The sequence below is a fragment of the Protopterus annectens genome, chromosome 15.part0, assembly GCF_019279795.1.
Source record: "Protopterus annectens isolate FY-2018-M chromosome 15.part0, PAN1.0, whole genome shotgun sequence".
NCBI lineage: Eukaryota > Metazoa > Chordata > Ceratodontiformes > Protopteridae > Protopterus > Protopterus annectens.
In genome coordinates, this window is record NC_056749.1 from 439,543,926 (window position 1) to 439,571,621 (window position 27,696).

Here is a 27,696-nt window from a genome sequence, read left to right on the forward strand (position 1 = left end):
TCACTAGAGGTACAAAATGAGGGCAAATAAAAAGGAAGATTGGTGACTGAAGGGAGTGAAGTGGGACAATGGTAAATACTATGGGAAAGACCTGGGGAGAATCATCTGGTGGAGGCGGACATGTTAGGACAAAAGAACACACCAGAAAAAGGGGAAGACTGAGAGTAATAAGAGGAGGGAGAGCAGATCGCATTAGAAAGGGCTTGTATGAAAAGTACAAGAGGAATGGAAAATGGTAAGGTACAGCATGTGGAGGGAGGCAAACATCCAGAAAAGTTAGGGCTTGTATGAAAAGTACAAGAGGAATGGAAAATGGTAAGGTACAGCATGTGGAGGAGGCAAACATCCAGAAAAGTTAGGGCTTGTATGAAAAGTACAAGAGGAATGGAAAATGGTAAGGTACAGCATGTGGAGGGAGGCAAACATCCAGAAAAGTTAGGGCTTGTATGAAAAGTACAAGATGAATGGAAAATGGTAAGGTACAGCATGTGGAGGGAGGCAAACATCCAGAAAACTTAGGGCTTGTATGAAAAGTACAAGATGAATGGAAAATGGTAAGGTACAGTATGTGGAGGGAGGCAAACATCCAGAAAAGTTAGGGCTTGTATGAAAAGTACAAGATGAATGGAAAATGGTAAGGTACAGCGTGGGAAGGGAGGCAAACATCCAGAAAAGTTAGGGTGAAATAGCTCAAAAGAAAATCCTACAGTTGGGGAGGGTAGTGATCTGAGGAAGGAAGTGAGGTATGAGGAATGAACCAATGTGGTAAAAGAAGAGATAATTTTAGTTACTGGATCTTCAGTCATTAATGAAGCTAAGAAATTTGGAAAGGGAGACAGGACAGACCAGGCTACAATAAAACCAGTCTCAGATCTTGACTTCCAAGATGTCTGCACACTGAGTAACAGCTTACTTTCTGCTCTCTCAGTGTGAAAACAGAAAATCAGAAAAGAGAGCCAGTGAATTTGTCTTTTTGGGTAAACTTCAGTAACTGGCTAGTAAGTGCACTGCCTAGATGAAATTCAGAGAACCTGAAAGAAAATCAATCATAAAATGCAAGGAGAAAACACAGGTTGGTAAGAATTCTGCAGCTGTTCAATAAAAAGTGGTTCAAGTTCCATTTTTGGTGCAAAACATGACTTTCAGTTATCTAGAGAAAATAAGTCAAATGTGCTCAGAGCTGATTAAAATCAATGAAACAATGAAGGAGTATATCAACTCAAATAATAAATGGAAAAAATTTAAGATGCTTTAAAAAGATATTTGGATGAGCTGACAAAACTGCAAAAACTGAGGTCTAAATGAAGAAAAGGCTGGCTGAGTTTGAAATCGCTTAAGAGGAGAATGTTTCGAAAAATGGCAAAATTACAGGACAGAGCACATAGAAAAAACCTGTGATTTTCTGTTATACCAGAGAAACTGGAAGAAGCAGACTGTATTAATATTATGAGAGCACAAATAAGCAACTGGACTGGTATTCCACAGCATGAGTTGTTAATTGAAAGGGGACATTGTGCTCCAAACCTGGCCATGAGAATGCATCCCAGACCTTTAATAGTAAAGATGCAATCCTACCAGCAGAAAGAGTTGATTCTGACAAAACTGCGGCAGAAGGACAAAGTACTACAAGTGGGAGACAGTAGATTGTTTGTGGAAAATGACTACTCACTGTACACTAGGCAAATAAGGAGTAAATTTATTCCAGCAATCGGAATGTCGAGAAGCAGGTCAGAGATTCAAGCTGCTATATCCAGCTATTTTCAGAATATTTTTTATTGGTTGGTCAAAATCATTTTTAATGCAGAATGTGCTAAGGAGGAAATACAAAAGTTTTTTCAACAAAATGTGAACTATCAAACAGAAGGGAATTTTGGTTCTTCGTCTCTCTCCCATAGAGAGAGAGAGACTATGTTAGTGAAACCTTGTCTAATGTTCCAAAGAAAAAACTCTTGAGAGACAGAAAAAAGCATGAGAATTGACTAGAAGAATGGGAAGTACATTGTAAATGAACCAGAGACTGGAAATGGTAGATGGAAATCAACAGATCAACAGGAAGAAAACCAGCAGCTCGGAAATTGATGAATACATTTGGGACTGCAAAGCATTAATTACACTTGTGAAATGGAATGGAAAAAGAAAACCTTGAAAATGCTGGACTTTTTTCACTTTGCTAAACTTGTAGGGGACTTAAAGCATATGCCCTAGTTCATGTCATTAATGTTTGGAAGAATATTTAGGAGTAGGGAAGAGGAAGGAAAGAGTTAATTGTAAGTAAAAAAATGTTATTCTTAACAGTATTTTTTTTTATAATACATAACATGCATGTGATAAAATAAAGATTTATTAGTTATTTTTGTGGGTAATGGGGTACTGAAGTAAACAGGTGCCCCTATTTTTTTTCCCTTTTTCTTTTTTTCTTCTTGTTCATTCTTAAGAAATTCGGGCATAGCAATGTATAAAGAGAAGAAAGCCTGGACAAAATAGCATGATATAAGAAAAAAACTGATATGTTTTGTGATGCCCACCACTGCTACCAATATGTGATGTCCCCATGCTGGGCCAGTAATCAAGGAGCTTGAATCCTCACCACCGACACTGGAGAGGGACGTGCACTTGGAATACAATTGGAATCATTCAGTATTTCCTGATGCAGACCTCTCTGTATCAAGTACAATTTCCCTTAACAGCACACAGGGAACACATACAGCCTGGGGTCTGGATGTCTCTATAAATGTCTTCCTTGAGGTCCCCAATAAGACCCCCTGCTGGTACAGCTGTAGAGTTAGGCCCTTAGCCGAGTGTCCAAGCTAAGTCCTCCAGCACCCTTTCTGTAAACCCAGTGCTTCATATCCCTGCCCCATGTTGCTGACACACACACACACACACACACACAAATGGTAGTAGTTCACCAAGATGGCTAGACCTTCTGGAGTGGCTCACACAGTGTCACCAAATAAATATAAGTACTCTCAAAAGTTAAATGCTTTCTACAAGGACCAGCCACAATAAAAGTTTTAAATATATTTAATAATAAATAATAAAAGAGCATGAAAATACTGAATATATATTCACAGTAAACCAGAGTTCAAATCACAGAAAATATTGAAATTAACATTGATGGACAGCTTCATACAAATAAAGAAAAACAATCTCTAAATTAAGCCTCATTATATTCCTGACTTGAATCTAGAGTAATTTTCTTAGTTAAGTTACTTACTGCAACAAGGCAATATGCTGTTGGTGAGGATCTTTCTAGTCAGGCTTCCCAAACAGAATACTCAATACTCAAATTTCTCTTTTTAATATCTAAAAGGACTAGCAGAATTACCTCATCTGGTCAGCTGACTCTAGGTTCTCACAGTATTCCCCTTTGAAGTTGAGACAGGAATTTAGCATGGATGGCTACAATACACATCTAAATGTTTATGGCAGTGCCTGGGGATTCCCCTCTATTCATTGAATGAACAAAGGCTCTTTCCCAAACCCAGCATCTCAGATCCTACTCAGCACTGTGGGGTATCGTTGTAATGGTTTAACAGCTTATTTACATTTCCATTATTTTTCTTAAAGTCAGTATTTGCTGTCCCAGTGTCCTCTATTAAAACAAACATTTAATTCAGTTGCAATAATAAATGCACATTTCTTTTCATTTAATTTCTTTTCATTTCAGCAGGATGCAGTGTTGATACATTTTAACACAAAAAAACTCATAAATACATTTTCAGCACAAGCATCTGTACAAAGCAGTTTGATATAAAAATTACATACAGTTCTAATACATTTGTAACACAAGCATCTTGTATAACTCAGTCTGATATTCAAAGGACATATCATTCTTTACAAAACTCCAGCTGGCTATGCTGGCACTTGCCCATATCATCACATGCTTTTTCTTAGTTTTGCACAGGAGAATGACTGGTTTATGGCCCTTGGCTTGATTTAATAACAGGTTTCAAGGGGAAGCAAATAAATAAAAGAACACTGGATATAATCGCAATTTTTCCTCTAGCCCATAAATTTTCACAGAGCAATGTGGAAGGCTTGTGGTAGATGACAGCTGCGTATCTGGTTCTCAGGTTTTATGGAAACAATCTGATAAGGGGGAAATAAATACAGAATACTTTTTTTTCAATGGCCAGGAGATGATGATTTCTGAAAGTATTCAAGGTGTTTTCTACATATGGGAGATGAAAAAAGATAAGACAAAAACAGACAGCACAGGATGTACCATGTGTCTTAGCATGGATAATCTTCATTATAAGTTAATTCAAGCCTCTCAGTCTGGGACAGTTGTTCCTATTAGGAGATTTAAACGTCATTATTTGAAGATTAAGTTAATAGGTTCTGTTTTTTTTTTCTTTTTTTTTTTTTGTTTGAGGGTTTTCATTGAAACAAAAGTTCTTATAAGATGTGATGTGTGTTCAAACAGATATGATAAGAAATATGACAAGAAACAACTGTATAAAAGATCAACCTACCAAACATGAGTGTATGCATGTAACACAGAAGCTGGAACTAGACATTTAAAAAAAGCTGTTATACATAACAGGTGGGAATAATAACTTCTCAACATATTGTCATTTTCCATATTATCTTCAAATGTGAATGGTCTCACAGATATATAGAAAAATGGAAGAGTAGTGTACTATATTAGAAAATAGCAATGTCTTTCAGCTTTTCCTGGTTAGAGGTCGCCACAGCGGAACTCAGGTCCACTAATGATTGGCAGTGGATTTTTACGGTGCTGAGTTGCCAGCCTGATGTCCAACCTTCAAGGAAGGCACACCCATTCATGCTCGCACCTGCCTGCATGTCTTTAACGTCACTCGACCTTGGGAAGGACATGCAGACTCCACACAGAAGGCGCTCTAGCCGAGAATCGAACGGGAGAACCTCTTGCTATGAGGAAACAATGCTAACCTGTGCACAACTGTGGCCCTATACTATATTAGAAAATGCAGAGTGCAAATAAGTATGCTACAGGAGACACATTTGGAAAGAACTGAGCATATGAATTTGATAAAGAAAGGATTTTAGGATGGTTATTCAGTGGAATATCTGGGACAAAGAAAAGGTGAGTACATATATTAATTGTGAGAGGAGCTCCGATAGTGACAGAAGAGGGGAAATAAGATGATAATAGTAGATTTCTAGCACTAAGGGGCTATGGACAAGGGAAGAGGATTATGTTGGTATGTATTTATATTCCACCTAAAACTACTACAGTGGAGTTTAAGAAAATTCTGGGAAAAATAATCAGCTTTCAGCAGGGAATATCACTTATAGGTGGGGATTGGAATTTGATTTGCAACAATGAGGATGTATCTGGGGGCCTAGAAGAGAAAATGTAACAAAAGAGGGTAGATTATTGAATACATTTATGAAAATATTTGGTATGGTGAGATGTGAATTCAGTAGTAGGAATTCAGAGAATATTTACATATTATTCCCTAAGGTACAAAAACTGGACTAGGCTAGACAGAAGTTACATTTCACAGGAACATGTGCATTTAGTTTTAAGTTTTAATACACATCCAATAACTATTTCAGATCATGTCCCAGTAATAACTATAATAAAAATACAGGGCAATGAAATAAAAATGAGACACTGGTGCTTCCCCATCTATTTCTTACAAAAAGAGAGGAATTTAAGGACTGGGTAGTGAAATTATTTGGGAGTTATTAGAGAAGACAGAAATTTCTTCCAAAAATATAGATAGAGAGTGGGATAATATTAAAGTGGCATTTAAAAATATGGTGGAAAGGAAAGAATAAGAGAAATGGTTAAGAAATAGCAAGAGTTATACAGAGGGACTAAAAAAGATTAAAGTATTGCAGAATAGAGGAAATCTCACAGAACAGATACAATCGCAGAGTACTTAAGAGAAAATAAGGGACTACCTTGATAAGATGCATGAGTTTAGAAGGATTGCTTTTAAGCAACTGCTTTTTAATATAACTCCAGAGCACAAAAACATTTAGTGCAATGGCTCAGGCAATGAAAAGTAGATAGGCTTGTTGTCAAGCTCAGGGAGCCTATAACACGGAAAATAACCAGAGATCCTGTAGAGGTATCAGAAATACTTCAGACATTTTATGAAAATCTGTATAAAGCAGAGATGTGGAAATCAAGAAAACTACAAATGGAAATGTTTATGGAATAATTAAATATGCCAAGATTACAGGTAGATGAGGCTCATTTACACACAGGATAGAAGGAGATGAGATACAAATGGTGATGCATAACCAATCTACAGGAAAGTTTCCAGGAAGAGATGGTATTCCTGTGGAAGGTTGGAAGATAGGAGGGAAGAAAGTGATAAAAGATCTGGTAGGTTTTGTTTAACATTATTTTAAAAGGAGAAGAACCATCACCCTGTAAGAAAGTGTTAGTGGCTGTAATACCTGATCCTAAACCATGATTATAAAGTGTTTATGTCTACCAAGGCTAAAATAATGGCAAATGTGATGCTAACATTGACTGATATGGATCAATGTGTTTTTTTTTGGAAAGAAGGCAAACATTTGACAACATTAACAGAACAATAATGATCCAGATGGAAGCAGAATATAAGCAAATGCCACTGTTGTTAATGGGTCTTCAAGCATTCAACAGGGTAAGCTGGGATTTTATGAGTAGGGAAATGGAAGCATTTGCATTCCCTGATAAAACCATAAGGATGTTTAGGAGACTACATGAGGGATCAGAGACAAAAATTAAAGTAGGGGATTCCTCTCTAAGTTTTTGAGCAGGGAAACTAAGCAGAGGTATCCTCTTTCCCCTTTGTTATTTGCAGTACACTTAGAACCACTGGCAAAAAACTAAGGGACCCAGAAATTGAAGGATATAATTAGTATGGCAGTCAAGAAAAGTTGGCTTTATTTGCAGATGATATTTTTTACACCTGATAAAACCAGAGAGAGACATGTCAGTGTTGTGTAACATTCTGACACAGTTTCAAGTCTTTTTGGGATAGAAAATTAATGAAAATAAAACAAAAGCAATAGCTAAACTATGTACCCACACATGAATTGGTTCAGCAATACCCATATTTATGGGCACATGATAAGATGACGTTCTTAGGAGTATGGATTAAAAAGGATTCTGTTATGGCAGCTAAGGAAATGTGGGATGAGACTAAAAAGATAATACAAAATCTGAGAAACTGGAAGCTCTATGTTATGGATAACAAGATACAAGCAGTGAAAATGTTTTAGTCCCTTTAGTTTTATATACAGTTCAGGCATAATTTTATCAATCAGGGGAGAAGTTGTGGATAGCAATTAATAAAGAGTTGAAGGATTTATCTTGGAGGGGAAGAGGGCAAGAGTCATGTGGGTTAAACTCATCCTTCCAACAGAGCAAGGTGTTTTGAGATTACTTGATTTGAAGGGGTATTTTAGGGCTGCACAGTTAAGACTCATATAAGCAGCACAAGCAGAAAGTTTTAATTCAAAGTGGAAAGTGATGATGATGATACAGGGAGGAAGCTCAAGGAAAGACTGAGATTTTTGGATGCAGATCCTTAAGGAGAATAACAATAATCACACACAATATTATACTGATAAAGTAGCAGACTATTCTAAGAACTAAGCCAACACAGGGAGATAGGAGATTCTGCCAGTATTGATGACTGCATTTAGGGGGTATATAAAATAGGCAAGAGGGAGCAGGAATTTACTGGAGAAAACTAGCAAAGGAACCAAAGTATTGGGAGGAAATAATTAGACAGGAAAAGGTAACAGAGTGGAAAGAGGCCAAAAACACATTTGGAATGCTGGCTAGAGACTGCTTTCCCTATTAAGGATTGATATCAGAGCAGAGGCAAACATAAATAAATAAGGTGATCTTAAGCAATAGACTAGCACTGGTAGAGTTTTTAGCAGAATCTAAAAATAAAAGTTGCTGTTAAAAATGGATAACTGGTAGAGCATATGCAATACTGCATTATAAGTATAGAAATAAATCAGAGGAGGTTAGAAAGGACTAGAAAGAGAGATTGGATAAGCAATTCACAAATAAGTAATGGGAGGATATATGTACATCTCCCAAATAAGCAACAACATCTAGAAGATTTAGGATCTTTGGTTGGCAGTGTTTGCATTGCTATTTTTATGTCTCAAGCAGAGTCCTAAGAATTCTTCCTCAGGTAGACTGCAAATGTTGGAGGTGTAATTAGAAAGAAATAAATAATTGGGAATATATTTTTGGGAGTGTAATGAGTTGGCAGACTGTAAAAAATCCCTGCAAACTACTCTTTCAGAAATAATGGGTGAGCAAATTGGTGTAACCAAGGCCATTATCCTTTTAAACTGTGATACAGCATCAGAATTGCTTAGAAATAGTACAGCCTTGCTGAGTTTAATTATGGTGGCTGCCAAAAATGCAATTACTAGAACATGGAAGTCTAAACCAACTGTACTAGAAGTAGTGAATATAGTAAGAGAGATAAAACAACTGAAAGTAGGATCTTTAGAAAAGGGTAGAAGCAAATTATCCAGAAAAATGGGAATTGTGGGAACAATATATGCAGAATAATGTTTCTGAGTAGTAAGGTTTATGGGAAGGCATGAATAGAATAAGTGATGCAGAATGTTTGGAACTGAAAATACGTCAATACGGTTTGTTTTCATTTATATATATATATATATATATATATATATATATATATATATATATATATATATGTATGATTGCCTAAGTCATAAGTGAAAATTTAATAAAGATGTTTAAATTAAAAAAAAAGTCTCAGATTCTGACTTAGTAACACATAGGTAAAGGTGAGCCAGGTGACCACCAGTGGGTAGGGGTAGACATGGTCGACCTTAAACATAGACGATGGAGACAGCCTACTTGGGTGCCACCTAGCCAAGATACTGTTCCAATTGATCTCCCTGCCATAACACCAGTTAAGGGATGCTCAAAGCAACCGTACATGCAGTGCCCTCCAAACAATGTGCTGCAGTCTTCTTAATTTCCAAATCTGCTTGGTCTCACCTACTATCTATGCCATTTGTCACATAACCTCAAAGTTCTGTGAGGCTCTGTGATCTTTTGTCTAGACTGTGGTGGATGGGACCAAGCAGAAAGTTTGAAAAGTATGGAATCATGGGGGGTAATGGCCACAACAGTATTGACAGCAAAGTGAGGGTTTGCTGTATGGAGGATCTGACAAACAATGTTGTGTAACATGTAAGGTAGCTTGTTAGTTTGTTTCTACCTTTGTCAGTATTCACGTCTCAGACATTTTGTTGTTTATAGGCTTATAGAAGCTTATTTTCTGTACCCATACCATATTTTACAGTTTTTTGGATATTCATACATCTCAACTGTATTTGAAGTACCTATTAGAAGCTGCTTGTAGATGAAAATAACTGATACTCTTGTCGTTTGCTCAATTTAAGCAGTCATAAATCTGGCTCTGCAAGACTATTCTGCAATTCTGTGGCAGGAGATAGATCACTTTATTGTGATTAATTTATTTGAAACAAATATGCATTCTTGTCTGGGGGTCCAGCCGGATGGATGTGAAAACAACTGCTGTTTGGTATGGTGGTGTGGCAAATAGCACTGCAATGTCATACTGCAGTTTTTGACTGTGGATTTTTCTGTGTAGAGTCTACATGCCCTCTCTCTTTCTGTGTTGGTTTATCCATTTGCTCTGGTTTTCTCCGTCACTCCAAGGACATGCATTAGGTGAACTGGAATTCAGCAACATGTGTGCATGCATGTGTGTAATTGTGTGCATCTTGGAACATACCTGGCTTGTCTTAGATGGTGTCAATGTGTGCGATGAAAAATCATTGCCCCCGACAAGTCATGTCTATAGTCTGTGAGTATGCCTATAAAAAATTATACCACTGATTTTTACCTATGGGCACCTACAATATTGCCAGTCATATAAATAACTTGTGTAACTCCTGAGTAGCATTAAAAACAGTTAATAAGTAATCGTTCAAAAAATAAAGAATAAAATGCATCACAAAATAATCAGACCCACAGAGCATCTAGCCCCTCACCCCAAGCTATACACGTGAATTTTGACACAGGCTTAGTAGTAGCCACTGCTGTGAACTCCACTTACTTTAAACTGGCCCTGCTCAGAGGTGTGGCCAAAAGCCTGAAGTTTGTATGGGGAACTTGGGACAATGTTATTATTTCTTAAATTTTCATCCCAAGCCTTAGAGATGTTCACAAGTCATTATAGCTTGTAATGGGGCTGGGGGACACTGTGATCATTATAGCAATAACCCACATCTGGGTGTGGGTAATGCGGGATTTAACCACGGTTGGCGTGGTTTGGTCCCGGAAGCCGAGGACCAAACAAAGACAACCGTGGTTATCCCACACCCAGGCGTTATTATTATAATGACATTATTTAAGAAAAGAAATAATTACTTTTCTTAAATAATGGCATTGTATAATGCCTCTTTGCTGCCCTTCCACAGCTGTCTGGTATTCCGCGGCAGTTCTGATGTACTGTGCATGCCTACGCAGTACATCAGAGCTGTGGGCAAAAGCAACGGAGAACGCAAGATCTCCGGCTTTTACTGTTCGCTATGTTAAATGGGTTTAACATGGCGAGACAGCTTTAAAATAAGCAACGGAGATCTCCGTTACTTATTTTAAAGCTGTCTCGCTATGTTAACCTATTTAACATAGCGAGACAGGTTTAAAAAAAAAGCAACGGAGATCGCAAGATCTACGTTGCTTTACTAACTATGTCGCTATGTTAAAGGAGTTTAACATAGCGAGACAGCTTTAAAAAGCAACGGAGATTTGCGTTGCTTTTTAAACCTGTGTCGCTATGTTAAACTCTTTTAACATAGCGAGACAGTTTTATACTACGGAAAAAGTCCAGGCGACCGGACCTTTTTCCGTTAGTATATTGAGGGATTTACAACGGGCACGCTGGTTGGGCTGGCCAATCAGCGTGCACGTTTTAGAGGAAGAATTGTATAATATTACTTTAAAATACTTCACAAAGTTAAGAGGTGTGCACAGACAGTTACTATAACTTGTATAGGAGCACTGTGCTTTCTAGGATAAAAAGCTGGACACATAACTGTAATTATTTTGTTTTACTTCACTCATAATCAAACATCAGTCTTATGCACAGGTGGTTACTTGTGGGGAAGAGTAAGGAGGCATGCCTTTTATACTGTCTAATGGCTTGAAATACATGACTGTGGCTATGTGCACTTTCCTCTCAATCTACCACTAGAAAGATATACATAAGGTGGCTATCTTCTCCTTTTCTGAGGCTATAAGGAGGGAGGTACTACTCCCATTTGTAATTAATGCATTATTGCAAGCATCTCTCTTCTCGTTTATTGTAAACAGATATTTTGACAGTGTTCAACACTGAGCTTTGGATACTACTTATTTCTTCCTTGAAAGAAAAATAAATTAGACTGAATTCTTTCCATAAATATTTTTTTTTGCTCAGGCCCTCACTTGAATAAAAGGTTGGAAAAAAGCTAAAAAAAAAAATGCACTGCAGAACATCCAGAACTCTCATGGCTACTGGTAGCCTGGCTATTTCTTCCAATGTGAAGAAGCCAGGATGGAGGAGAAAATTAGAGTTTGGGGGGACAGTGGGGTGTATGCTATGCAGTCATTTGCCTAGGATGCCATTTCACCTAAGGGTATGCTGCAGTCTAGTCCAACAATACAGACTTTGTGAAAAAAACACTGAATAGTAGTTTTCATTCATTCATGTCGTGTAAGTTAGCTGATTTACATGACAATGTTGTAAACCACTAATTGTGCTTAGTAGAACTTTCTGCACTCTGATTATGTATGTTATTCTTTGTTGAAAAAAGAAGCTTTTTTGTTTTTTTAACTTCAAAATATAACGTCTTACTAGCCGAAACAAAACTTAATTTAAAAATGCTCTTCAATCTATAATGTCCTTTTATTCAAAGGCAACTTTTAAATGGTTTTCAAAGTTCTGTTTAAGAACTCTTTTGTAATTAGCATGACACTTTTCAGAGTGATTGTAAAAACAAGCATGAATTAATCCTTGACCTAAGTCACAAAGCATGAAAGGCATCTTCAAAGGATCATATTACATGAATGAATTTTCTAAACTCCATTCAAGGCACTTTTGGTGAATGTACTGTAGGGCAGTTTCATCACACCCTTGTTTTGAGTTACTGGTGATTACTCCCCTAACTTCCATTATAAGGTCTACACATTTTTTTCAGTGCTATACACATATCTTTTTGGCTAGAGTCATAAACTGTTAGGGACTGCTTAGAGAAGATATAGAGAGTCCATTTAGTAGCACTACTACTGCAGATCACTCAGGGTTTCAGCTATGGCATCCCAATAACAATTTCTCAATAGATTAAATTCTTAATTTAGTGTCAGTGGGTGCAGTTTTCATGAACTGTACATTCATATTTGGATATATAAGGAATGGAAACAGATGATCCACTGTGGCGACCCCTAATGGGAGCAGCCGAAAAAAGACGACATTCATATTTGGATATATGCCATTCTGTCAAAGTGGAATGGACTTAACTCATTACTGTAGTTCTAAACTATAAAATACCTCCTCTGACTTGCTTTGCTGCATGGCAAATATTCAGAGGCCACTATTTATTTATTTATTTAACATTTATTTACCAGGAAAGTCTAATTTGGAACAAAGCCAATTTTCAGCAGAGGCCTGGAGAGAAACACTCCAGATGCATGTCTTTGAAATATCTGTTGTCTATAATATGATATATGTGCGTGTGTGTCTATAAGGGATCACTACGGCATATCGAAATTCCAAAATCCCGAAACTCAAATCCTGAGGACCAGAATCTCGAGATTGCGGAATTTTGAACATTAAAAAAAAAAGTAAAACATACAACAAACTATTCTAACCTGTATGCAGGGGGGCAAACTCCCCTGCAACTCCCACACCCCCTGCAACTTAAATATACCAACTCCTGGAGTGAATGGCAAAGTTCCCATTCCGCACTGTACGGCAATCCCCATTCACTACTTTCGAGATTCCGCAATCTCGAGATTCTGGTCCTCAGGATTTTGAGTCTTGGGATTGTGGAATTTCGATATTAGACAAGGCTTGAAAAAATATTAAATAAAATAAATACCATGTCCATGTCAGCATGTTTAAAATTAGCGTTTCTGGATATCTATACTGCAAACTGTTATCACAGAGTTTAATAGACTTATGGAGAGTAGACATCATGTATGTGTCAAAGATACCATTAACTTATATGGAGTGTCTTGTGTATGGTGATACTAGGTTGCTGGTTACATAATGGAAGTTACGGTTCATTTGTATCAATGAAAAGTTTAAGCAAACCAAGTTCTGCTGCCAATATTGGACCATATTTGTGTGATATATGGTGGTTTCAACTATTGTACAATTCATTTCTAATGTTGTGAATGTCGACTGATTATTGTAGTAGTTTCATTCAGCTTGGATGATCGGACATTAAAGAACTTGAACCCCTTCACCCTGACCTTCCACCACTTTATAGGCTGATCAGAGTGAGACACCAGTCTGTAAGCACTCAACATCTTGTCATATGAAAAAGAAATGTGCTGCCCTGTGGTATAACATCAGCTGAACAGCACTACAGCCAAAAACCTCTTTGTCTTTGTGCTCTGTGTTAGACAACTTCACTTCTTGTTATGGACTGGTGGTTAGTCATAGTTTGACAATGAGCACAAAAATAAAATTTCCTAGATATATATATATATATATATATATATATATATATATATATATATATACACACACACACACACACACACACACACACACACATACATACTGCTTTTAACCATCACTTTGTTTGTTTACTTAGAACATACTTTGTGAATATCTGACTTCAGTGTGATGCAAATAGCAGAAATATTCTACTTAACAGTGTATATAAGTGAAACAGAAAAACTTAATAAGTATTCTGGAGGAAACGATACGTTAGGATGCAGAAGACAGGATGGATGTTACACTTCCTGATGCATGACTGTGTTCTAGTAGCAATAGCACACAACAAAAAACATTTTGTGTGCATCACTTTGTATTCAGTGTGACAAAGATTAAATCATGTACACTTCTGTGTCACGTTAACTATGTTATGTACCAGTGACTTTAGTAGTGGGATTATGTGGCTCTTGTCATATAACTGATGCCTCTGATTATTTACAAAATTAAACACAAGATAAATAATAATAGATGTAAAACACATTCCCATAGACTTTACAATAGAGTCTGCTTTTGCTATCTTCTCCATTAAAAGCAAACTTCACACTACTCAAGACTGGTGTGGTATCCTTCAAGGCCCCTGAGCCAGTGGAAACCACAACCTAAGCTGCGGAAGTCCTTACAAATGCCTTCTATGAACACCTCCAGGACTGCATGGATCAGGCAATCCCAAATAAAACCAAGACTCTTTCCACAAAGGGCAAACGTCCAGTCTGGTGGACCCCAGCCATTAACAAACTTTACAATAAGAGGAGAAAGCTATTACATGATGGAACAAAATCCATAAAAGGGAAGTCACCCCTGATCATTATCAGTAAAAAAAAATACGAGCACTCATAAAATCAACTAAGGCCAATTTTGAGAGAAAAATTGCCATGGATTCAAAGGACAATCATAAGGCCTTTTTCAGCTATGTTAGGAACCTGGGTGGAAACTCCCAGATATTCTCAGAATTAGTCCAAAATGATACAAAAATCACTGAACCCACAGACATTGCCAACATACTGGCAGACAGGTTCAGTGCAAACTTCACCCCCCTCTCCACCCCCCCCCAAAGGAGAGAGAACTATCCCAGTGGAGTGTAGCCTCCCAGACATCTCAAATGCGCAGGTGAAAGCTGCTCTCTCTAAAGCTAAAAACACAGGATCAATGGGACCAGATGGTGTCCCCGGCTGTGTGCTACACGAGCTAAATGAGGAATTAAACATGCACATAAGGTAGCTGTTTAATCTCAGCCTTACCACAGGATACGTGCCCAAGGAGTGGCGTACGGCAACTGTGGTCCCACTCCACAAAGGCGGTGCCTCTATGGACCCTGGTAATTACCGCCCCATAAGCTTAACAAGTCTAGTCTGCAAAGCTATGGAGAGGATCATAATAGAGCTCATAAACAAAGCTATAGGGGACTTGCAGACATTGGACCCGACCCAGTTTGGCTTCGTCAAGGGAAGATCATGCCTTTTGAACTTGGTCGACTTCTTCGAAACAGTCACCAAGGCCATTGATGAGGGAAAGGCAGTCCATACAGCCTACCTTGACCTTGCAAAGGCTTTCGACACAATACCCCACTCGGGTATTGTAGAAAAACTTACCAGCTTAAATGTAAACCCATATGTCACAAGATGGGTTGCAAACTGGCTTAAGGACAGAACCCACAGGGTTAGAGTTGCTGGCGCTATGTCAGACTCCAAGCCGGTCACAAGTGTTGTCCCACAGGGCTCGGTCCTTGGCCCCCTATTGTTCGGCATCTACTTCTCAGAAGTACAGGCCAACATGGGAGGACTTTGGCTGACAGAGTTTGCAGACGACTGCAAACTGGGCGCCATAGTGGAAAGTGCGTCGGACACGGATATCCTTCAGAAGGGACTCACGGAAACAGACAGCTGGTGCCAGAGCCATGGCCTGAAGTTAAAAGCCAAAAAATGTATAGTCATACCCTTCGGGAAAAACAAGGTAACCCCAAGCTACCATATAGGTGGCAATCCACTAAGCACAGAAGAGGTTATCAGGGACCTGGGGACCCAGGTTGACAGTGGCCTTTCTTTTGACACTCACGTTGCTAAAGTGGTTAGAAAGACCTTCTACATTGCCCACCTGATCATGAAGGGATTCACATCCAGATCTAGTGAGGTCATTGTTCCCCTGTACTCTTCACTTATCAGACCAATGATCGAGTACAATGCCCCATTCGGGATGTATCTCACCCGACATCTGCAGCAACTGGAGAGACCCCAAAAGTTCCTCACCAAAAGGATAAAGGGACTCCAAAATCTGTCATATGCTGCCAGATTGAAGAAACTCCAGCTCTATTCAGTCGCATACCGTCTGCTCAGAGGTGACATGTGCCTGACATACAAGGCCATGTCCAACCCAGAATTAATGGACATGCTCCACCTCAAAAAATCCAAATCCACCAAAACCACTAGAGCAAGCGACTTAAACCTTAGCACGGACATAAATAGGACGTGCTGGAGGGATAGATTTATCATTCAGAGACTCCCTATGCTGTGGAATAAAATCCCGGTCCATGTGAGGCAGAGCACCTCGCTGGCTCTGTTCAAGAGAAATCTTGACCTGTGGATGGGAGATCGTAGGTTTACCCTGGGAATCATCTCTGTGTCACTGCTGGACAGAGGCACAACAAACTAATGGGCACAGTATTTTTTCATATAAGGGGTGGCGTAAGCCACAAAAATTTGGGCTAGGCTTATAAATGCCTTAGGGCAGATAGCCTAGTATAAACCTATGAACCTATTACTTATATCATAAATGTAAGACAGAATATTAAAAAAGAACAAGAAATTTATTTTGTTCCATATTTGCCCAAATTATAGAAGATTTTATTTCAAGAAATACAGCTGTGTTTTTCTGGATTAGAAAAAAAAAAAGCTTGCATAAAACGAAATGAGAGGGCTATAGTCACCACATACTATGTTGCAGGATATACCATACTTCTGCTACAGGGTCTATGAGCAAAGAGCATTAAAGAATTTTGGTCATTTTGCTGTTTAACATTTCCAGTTATGCTTTTCAATATTCCCATTTAATTGTCAAAGACTTGTTTTGCCTTCTAATAAACATGACCCTTTCTAAGCCATAGCAAGTTTGCTATTCTCCCTTGGTAGCACCTAAAGCTTCTTGAAAGAGTGAAAACCCAGTATGACTTTTTTCTAACCATTCTTTAGAATATATATTTTTTCTAACCACCGCTTAGGATATAAAACTGATCCACTTGTGTTATGTCACATATATACAAGTTAACTCTCTGTATTATCCCTTCAGAACCAGGGGGTGTGGTGTCTAGTTAACCTGTCGAAATCCAGATTGGCGAATACAAATCCCTGTAACAATACCTCAATGAGCCAGGCACAAAGTGATTACTAGGTCCTGCAGCAGTCATTAAATTATCTGAGTTCTACAGCGACTCTCTGACTGCATGGACATGAAACAGTACTAGTTACAAAAGTACCAACATACCGTATGACACAGTCAAGATGTGTGGTGACATTTCTGACTTAGGCAGAAAATTCAAAATCACGGATGTAGGGCACAACACAGTACAGGGGTCTACATAACAATGACAGTGGGGTGCATTCCATATTGCACATGTGCAACAGTTATGTGCATAGTGCAGCTATCTCATTTCAAGGTAATTGGGGGTAATTACAGAGTGACTCCCCTCTAGATAACTCTCCATACACTGCAACCCTCTGTTATTGAGATAGTAGTATGTTACCCCTAGTGACATGCTTTCTGATACATAGAGGATATGCTAAGAAGCATTTCTAAGTTTTGAGATCTTCCACTGTGTGCCCTACGTTTTTTTTTTAGCCACTGTAACTCTTGCAGCTGTGGTCATTTTCCTGCCAGTATGATTCCAGTCAATGGGTTGTAGCTGCAGATTTGCACATTAGTGGGAAGCCATGGAGCCAGTTTGCAGTAATCTTTGTCTTTACAAGTCATATCATGTTATTTTGCCTGTCTGAGATCTCTTCTCTCCATGCATAGTTTATCCTATGGTATTCATGAAAACAACTTCTAATACTGTTGCACAAAAATCAAAGACAAAGCAGCTCTTCTGTCCAGCTCTACACAAAGTTTCACTCCTATCACTTCTGATCCAAATAATTTCTTAAACATTTCAGTTCATACTATGCAGCTTAAAACATATCAGGAAAATAGTATTTATGATGTATATCCAATTCCATGTTGTTTCTGACTTTCAGCATTCAGCATTTCTATGCACATTTTGATTTACAATGCATTGCATTCTGAGTCAGTCATAAACTTCAATTTTATCACTTCTTGGTGGAGAGTCTCAGTGTTAGATCTTCTTCAGTCTTTTTTGTTTAAATCAAGGCATGCCTGCTTAATGCAACATTATGGCACACTAGAAAAAGCTTGATTTTTAGAATTAATACCACTTACAACCGCTCATTTTATTCAGAGGATAGGTCACCCATCTTTATCCAGATGAAATTTTGATTTGTCATCGATTACTAGTTTCATTGGTGTGGCTTCAATAATGCTAGGCCAAGTGCCAAGTCTTCCTTTGACAGCAGTCCTTGTATATATCTCAGCAATATGGATAGACAAATTTATCACTCAATATATCTTCTGGCGCTTCTGCAAGCTGGTTATACTCTACTAATCTATGTAGTTGTGCCATAAAGTCCAAAATACTTTCAAGTTTTATTGGTTTCATTTTAAGGAATATAAAACGGTCTGCAGTTTACCTAATAAAGACTAAAGGTTTTAGCAACTACAGAAGCATCTGAAGTCTGTAGAAAGGAAGAAAAAAGATACACTGAGCAAGGGAGCCCGCAGGGTTTTTTGCATGGGGGTACAAATGCAGAGCCCCCCCCCCCCCCCCCCACAAAGCCATTCCAGTGTCCCATTACTTGGCTATTTCTCCCCATTTGCTATAAACATTGTTCAAAACTCTCAGTATACATACTGTTTTATACTTTATTTCTACAATGACTACAGATATTCGGATTTAATTTACAACTTTTATTTCAAATTTTATAGCACAAACACTGAGACATTTGCTAAACAAAGGAATAGTCTTACAATGAAAACAGACTTAGCATTAACATTGCTATGCCCTTGAAACTCACATTCACTGAAACAGCACTGAAACCCACATTCAGAAAGAATGCATCTGGGCAGTGGCGGGTTAAGTTTACCTTTGGGCTGTTTTCAAATCATAGGCCCCCTTGCACACATTTTTAGGACCATGCAAAAGTTTGGTGATTCACCTTCCTGATTGTATTAATTATAATATATAATAATTTAATTATATCCCTTGTATAATATAGCACCACACCACTTATTAGAGTGTTTTAAATTTACATTTTTGAACATTTTTCAGTAAGCAATGAAACAAAACATATGGACCAGTAATGACAAACTGTTCAGAACATTTCAACCATAAAAAGCCACTCAAACTTCTGTCATTACAATCCACCAATATCAGTCAATATGTACAATCTCTGCAGAAGTAAGTCATCTGAATAATTCCACATTAAAAAGATCTGAAACTAATGAAGAGGTTGTTGCTAGAAAACTTATATTTCAGTGTTTCAGCTACAAATTCAGTGCTTGTTCCCCTTGAAGAATAAATTGCCTATGTTACATTAAAAGAAATGGTAAGCTGGTAAATTGTAATAGGGAAAGGGTGACAAGCTGAAAATGAGGTTCAAGGTTACTAGGCACTTCATCCAAAGGAGGACATACTAAGGACTGCAGTACTACACACCCTTAAAATGCAAATCTGCATGCTGTGGGAGTAGAACCTACAGCCCTCTGCATCAAAATGCAAGCATGCTACCTGCTGTGCTACTAACACTGCTTTAAAATTGTATACCACAATAATGATACCATTTGCTAAACAAAACAGTTGCACATTTTAAGCAGATTTAGCATGAGAAGCAGTAGACGTCTCTTCCCTTGAAGCTCACAACTCCTTGAAAATAAATTCCACCTGCTAACTCTAAGTAGGGCATTTCACTCACTCACTCACTCACTCACTCACTCACTCACTCACTCACTCACTCACTCACTCACTCACTCACTCACACACCTAGGGACTGTCAGATTATAAATATTGCTCTCATGAACTTATAAAATTGCTAGAATAACAGGATTTGTGTTAGTATGCATTTTTTAAAGGATATGACAACTAAAACTTAAAATGTCTGTCACTGTTTAGCAACTGAAATCCTTTTTAGGAGGAATATGGGACAAAAATCTAGACAGCAGAGGGGTATGCTACCTTCCTCTTATATACACACACACACACACAGTAGTTTGGAGAATCACTAATTCTCTTATCAGCATGTCCAACACAGTTCGTTTGCACGTATACACACCTACAATGTATTAATATACGTTTGGGATGTGAGAGGAAACTAAAGGCCCCACTAAAAGGCAGTAACTGCTCACAGATTGGACCTGCAGATTTCACATATAGGGCACCCCAAGTCAAAACCAAGACCTGTGAGACAGTGATTCAAATCTCCAAACTGCTGTGCCACCTTATTGTGACATACAAAATCATGCATCTGAACTGTACCAAATACGACCTATGATGAAAGGAGATACTGACAGTTATCAAACAGAAACAAATACAGCAGTGATATAAACTAATAATCTAAAAGATGGCTAAGGCATGTAGCAAGCTCTAACAGCTAGTGGAATAATGGTCTATATGACAAAATGTTTATTTTTTCTTAGAATAATAACTATTCTCTAGGAAATATTGAATTGTGCTATAGAATATCATGTGACTCAAACTAAGTGAGGTACAAAGGTTAAACTTAGTTTCCTTTCTTATACAACTCTCATCACACCACAGAATCAGGGAGAAGCAATCCTGACAAGAGTGTCTCTGGCCAAACAGGTCATTTATGAATTTAGTGAAGTGTATGGCTCTCTCCTCCACTCCAGTCTCTACCAAACATCAGAACCACCTCCTGGAACTTGAAAGGCCAAAAGACCATAGGCAAGTAAATTAAACGTACGTACAGCCAGGCAGTTGGGCACCACATTGTGGATGTGGCGGAGAAGCTGTTAGCCTCAGGAACTGTCTGCAGTACAGGCATTAGGATGGGATGGAATTGGGAATGGGGAGGGCACTATGGGAAACTACTGACACTGAAGTCTCAAGTGCGCCACTTTCTCATTTTGGCGCCATGCTGGAAGCTGCCATTCAGTGTAAGAAAAAAAATTACCAGGAGCTTCTTTCTTGTCTCCGACTCCCTGTCTATGATCAATGTACCTTAATTTCGCAACTAAGTGTTGCACACCACCACATGACAAATCCAGTAATCTGAACTACTGAGCTGAGCTCTTTCTGGTCACAAATAAACATTCCACTCTATCTGCCGCTCACTGTCATCCTCATCCAAACTCTATGCAGTAACACAACTGTAAATGGTCAGAGACAGAGATGTAGTTTGAGGAGGAAACGGGGTTCGTCATATGCATCATGTGACTGCAACCTCCAATAACATCTCCTCCGAACGATGGAGGCTTCACAGAAGGAAAAAAAAGTAAGTTGAAATCGAAAAATGTATGGTTTTTGCCAGTACTTTTTTCGATTTCAACAAATCATCACAGAAAATCCAAGGGGGGGGGGGTGCAAGTGCACCCCCTTGCACCTGCCTGCAGGCACCCTTGGCACAGAGAGATCTTAACTCTCTTAAGACCTGGTGGCAAGTTTTTTGGCACCCAGTATGTTACCAAAGCAGATATAGAAATGTGTTCTTTTCTTTAGTGTTTATGTAGAATCATAAAAAGTTATGATTTTAAAATTAATATAGATATATAAATTTCCTACCCTTAAAATACCTTTAGTCAGCACAGTAATGCAAAAATCAGAGTTGCTAAATCATAGCTCTTGGTGAACTACGTTGTTTCTTACCTGGACTGCTTTCTGTTAGGCATATGCAAGTCCTTGTGGGGGGTGGTTGCTGGGTGCTGCAGTATCCGTCAGTATGCCAAAGCCATGCTGTAAGGTGAATAAGTAATCATTTAAGTGTTTATTAGTGTGTGGCAATTGTGAGAGACAGTATGTCCATGCATCCCGGCAGGACTGGTTTTGTGTGAGAGACAGTATGTCCATGGATCCCAGCAGGACTGGTTTTATGTGAGAGACAGTGTGTCCATGCATCCAGGCAGGACTGGTTTTGTGTGAGAGACAGTGTGTCCATGCATCCCGGCAGGACTGTTTTTGTGTGAGAGACTGTATGTCCGTGCATCGTGGCAGGACTGGTTTTGTGTGAGAGACAGTATGCCCGTGCATCGAGGCAGGACTGGTTTTGTGTGAGAGACAGTATGCCAGTGCATTGTGACAGGACTGGTTTTGTGTGAGAGACAGCATGCCCATGCATCGAGGCAGGACTGGTTTTGTGTGAGAGACAGTATGCCCGTGCATCGAGGCAGGACTGGTTTTGTGTGAGAGACAGTATGCCCGTGCATCGAGGCAGGACTGGTTTTGTGTGAGAGACAGTATGCCCGTGCATTGTGGCAGGACTGGTTTTGTGAGAGAGACAGTATGCCCGTGCATCGAGGCAGGACTGGTTTTGTGTGAGAGACAGTATGCCCGTGCATCGAGGCAGGACTGGTTTTGTGTGAGAGACAGTATGCCCGTGCATTGTGGCAGGACTGGTTTTGTGAGAGAGAGACAGTATGCCCGTGCATCGAGGCTGGACTGGTTTTGTGTGAGAGACAGTATGCCCGTGCATCGAGGCAGGACTGGTTTTCTGTCTCACACTCTCTAGGAGGATGGGTTTCAGAACTCTTGCAGCTCTGAACAGGATAAGCTGCGTATTGAAAAATGAATAAATAGATTAGTGAGAATTACATTAGCGTACAATATTTAATTTGTGCAATTAAAGCCAGAAGATATATTGAGTGATAAATTTGTCTACACATATTGCTGAAATATAGAAAAGGACTGCTCTCATAATGAAATATTTACACCTGACATAAAAGGAAACATGGCTCCTACCAAAACCCAGGATTAGCATGTCAATTCCCATGTCTCCCTGCCACAAAGTATGAGGTAATGGATAGCCTCTCTGTGAACTGTTAAGATGTGAAGTAAGCACTGATACCAGATGCAATGCCTTAAACACCTCATTCAGGAATGGTACTCTGCTTACATCCATGAAATATCAGGATAGGCTCCCCTAGCCCTGAATAGGATAAAAGGTGTGTCAGAAAATAATCAATGAATGACTTAAGAGTACAATATGCCCTCTGTACTAATGAAGTAGTTACTCTAAATATGAAATAAAATATAACTCCTGCCTAAAAAAGAAATGCATGCCTGTTGCAATTACAAGGACTGTAGTTATCATCCTCAGAACTGAAAAACTTAATGCATGAAAATTAAATCTGCATTGCAGTTAGACATAAAAGTTGGTACTGGAATTCAACAATCCAGGAAGTTATCAAAAGAAAGAAATAGTGCAGGAAGAAGAGGGATATGGAAAATACAAACATGGCTAAGAAAGAACACTGATTGGCTAACAAGGAAGCTAAGAAAGTAGTCGCAATGACAAAGAACAAAGTGTCAGAAGAACTGCACCAGCTTCTAGAAACAGACAGCAGAAGGCACAAAGAAGCTGCTGTGGAGGATTACGGTTCTAAGTTGTTAATGAACTGTCTTGTGTAGTTAAAGATACAAAGTTTGATTCTACTCGCTGTGTGCAAGTCCCTTAACCAGACAGTGATCTCTATAAATGGAACACACACACACACACACACACACACACACACACACACACACACACACACACACACACACACACACACACACACACACTTACTTATTTCTAGCTGCTGATCCAAGTAAAAAAAAAATCCTTTCAGTACCATTTGCAAGTAAATGTGAAGCTTTACTTCAAGTACTACTCATTTCCTGTACTGTGGGGGCAGTGTGTGGCCGGTGGAATCCAACATGCTCCTTTCCTGTGCAAAGTAAATTCTGTGCTACTGTTGGTTGTACTGTGGGGTATGGAACCTCCTCCACTACCTTGAAGAGAAGACATCAGGAATGGAGGCATTTATTTTTTTATTCAGTGGTGTCATCTATAGCTGGATTTTTTTTGTTAGCTAGCCATACCAGACAACCACCAGTTTTGCCCCAATTATAATCTGCCACTACCTGCACCTTCACCAACAGAATGGCTACTGTTTGTCCCACGTTTTGTAGTATAACCATCCTTTCCTTAGAACACCTATCATGATTTTTTTTCTTTTTTAATTACAATGTAAAATACAAGAAGTGATACTTTCTTATTCAACATACCAAGCCTCTTTTTTTTTTTTTTACAATAGCTACACAATGCACCAGGTGTGTCCCTACAATGATATTATGGTTACATGACATCAGTGGACAAATTTGCTGAGGATGACTGTTCTGTTTTATGTATGTTTCATTAAGGAGCTTGTTTGTTTATTTATTTATTTACATTGCTTCACCACCCATGAGATCCCTTTGCTTTTACTTTGTGCTACTTCACAGTAACAAAAGCACACTAAATATGTCAGATTCTTGCCTAAGGTGGCCTAGTCTTCATGATGCTGGCAGTTCTACGAAGGAAAGACTCACTCCCAAAACTATTTCAGTACCACTGCACTATTTATTTTTCTTTTCCTTCTTCTGTAGGCAGTCTCAAGAATTATGCATACTGGATCACTCGGGTCTCTGCCAAAGACCATCCCTTTATCTTCTGAATGATTTTGTAAGCACTTTTTATGTGCAGTTCTCTAATTTGTCAAGACAAACTTCCTAGAACTGTTTTGCCACCTACAAACTCTTCTGTTCAGTTCTTTTTCATAGCTGCAAGAGAGCCCCTTCATATGATTTTAACAGTAAATGGACTTTTAGGAAATGCATTGTTTTAAGAACTTGCCAGACAAACTAAATTATATTTTTGGTAGCTTGGTATGCACATTTTATCCATTTATTTTGTTTTTCTTTTCAGGTAGTATCAGTCCATGACCTGGGACATATACTGCAAATGTAGTCACTGTAAGCTAGAATTATTTGGACTATATGGCAAATAATGCATGTTGTCCTCTGCATGTGAGTTATTGCATTCTTTTGTATGTTGGCACACTCATAACCCAGTAGGCTGCACCACAAGCATTTAGGTACATTATTATTACTGCCCTGAATGAATTTGTTCACAACATTTTGTATCATTCAGATCAAATGTTCCAAAATTATCCACATGTAGATGTTGTTAGAAAAATATATAATAGAAAATATGCATGCTTAGTGCATTCGAGGTTTAAAAGGGTTAATACATTTATTCTGTTCACACTGCATGAATCTGCACAGCTATTAGAAACTTAACAAGAGACATTTCATTTCTGCTAATGTCATGAAAATAACAAGAGACATTTCATTTCTGCTAATGTCATGAAACTTAACAAAAAGACTGCTTATGCAGCTGCTAGAAGCTTTGATAAAGAAAACAATAGATGCTTGAAAGTATAAACCATAGTCAGCATTACTTGTACCAAAGCTAGAAATGTACCTTGAATCTAGACAAAATGTAACACATGTATTAGAACTGTACAACTGAAGAATTGAAAAGTTAAGGTGGGATAAAATAAGCCCAAGGCCAGGTTGTTTTTCTCAAAATGTTTTTGCAAGACAGCAAATAATCTGACCATGTCAGCAATAAGTCTGGTAACATTTTCTGTGAAACATACAGAAAGCTGTGTCCAACTACGTCAGCAATAGAATAGTAACATTTTCTGTATGACATGAAGAGAACTGTATAAGAATAATATACTGATCACCAAAGAGCCAGACAAATCCTGTACCTACATGCTTTGTCTCCTTGCTGCAAGTAATAAAGGGTGCCTTGCTTGAACCTAACGTGCATTGATCTTTGAAGTTTTTTCCTTTTACAGATGCGTACCTTACAAAGGAAGCGAACCATAAACCCTAATTACACATGCAGATTTCTATACCATTATGGAATAAGAATCAACAGGGTGTGCTGTATACCTCAGGTGCACTAAGATGCATGGGGTGAGGCTAAATTCCATACACACATTAGTGTTTATATCCTAAAATATAGTTCACCCCTGAGTGTCTTATTCCTAATATGCAGCAGATAGTTAAAAAATTATGAGAATACAAGTGCTAAATTTGGAAAAAATGTTTAATTTTTTAACTGTGGAAGAAAAACTACATATATAAAACAGTTGTAAAGTATCATCCTGTAGGTAGCCTGCTTGCTCTGTTGCAGGATGTCTGCCTGTGACTCTGGTGACAGTGATCTGGTATGTAACAGTGACCTGGGAAAGAGAAGGCCTAGCTGGAGGGGGGGGGTGGAACTTAAGTGGCCATCAACCAGCTCAACTATCATGATGGGGTTTGGTGGCACAATGCCACTCTCTAGTGGAAGCTGGAGAGTGGCATTACTGTCTCAGAGACACTTGTGCACAGAGTGAAGGACAGATTATCAGCACATCATGGACAGTAGCACTCCTAGGTATATGCTTAAATCATTGCACAGCCCTCCCCTCTAAGATGTTTAGGGCATACAAAAAGGTCATGCTGTCTGCAGCAGATGACATGGGGTCAGTCTCCTCTCTCTCCCCTCCCAAAGATGTTTGAATGGTCTGGCAGCTGTAACCCCAAGTTGGTGATCCCAATCCAGGGAGTGGTAAGTCAGGTTGGGGGGGGGGGCGTGAGAGAGGCACTGATTATTTGCAGATGGCGATCTTTGCCAAAGGGACCAAAAAATTGAAGCAACATCCTGTATACCAAGAGGTGTCCATGAAGTATTAAAGGAGATATTCCCAGTATTATGCTAATACCATTCTAATTAAATAGAATGCTAAAGTGGTAAATTTACTGAATTACTACCATACCTCTCAACTGTCCACATTTTCTCAGAATGTCCAGATTTTTGTCTCTAATTTTTGGTCTGTTCCTCACAAAATTAGGGGGGGTTGGCAAATCACTGAGGACTGAAGTCACTAAATAAGGAAATAAATTTGAGTTTCAGACTTTATATCCTTCAGGAAATGCATGCTAACAAAAATCCTGTTAATCTATCAACTTTCAAATTTATAGGAGCAATATTCAAAATTTACCCCCTATTTGTAGGCCTTTGCCACCATTATCTTAGGCCTTGTCCAGATTTCTTGTGATAAGCTGTTGAGAGGTATGATTACTACATTTATGAATGCAACTACTGAACTGACACAAAACTGTGAAACAAAAGTATTTGAATGAGTTGCACACAATTATTTATTTTGCTAGTCAGAATATGTTATCTAGTGTGTGTGTGAGAGCTGGTGCTATTTCTAGGATGTTTCTGTACCACACCATAAAACCCAGCCAAAGCTAGAGTTTTCACTGTGTGATACCTTAAACCTCCATGAAATATATTTGCAGATTTTTTTACTGAAGGGTTTGTCTGTATAACCTTTTTGCCCTTTGATCTAAAGGTTAGTTAGGATACTTTGCAGGCACATTAAGTTTTATGGTCATCAGCTGGGTTTAAAGACCCTGTGTCTCTGAAGTATAGTCAAACTATCCACTTATGCTGTGTTGATGAGGTCAATAAAAAGGCTGAAACATGCATGTCCACAGCCAGTGGGATTTGACATTTTGGCCTAAATGTAACCGTAAAGACTTAAAGTAAAACGTCAAGGATATTCAGAAGCCTTGCAGTTGAAACACCCATGGATCTCCATTACAGGAGGTTTAGGGTATCACACAGTGAAAACTCTAGCTTTGTCTATTTTATTTCAGTTTTTTTTACTGTACCGTATCACACGTCAAAGCTTTAAAAACATTTATTTAGTTATTTCCTTTCTTATTCAAGTCAGTGATTCAGGACAATAAGTGTTTCTTGGCTTCTTCCCATTTCAGTGAGACAGTATTATGTGCATCTTATACAGTATTATCTGGGATATT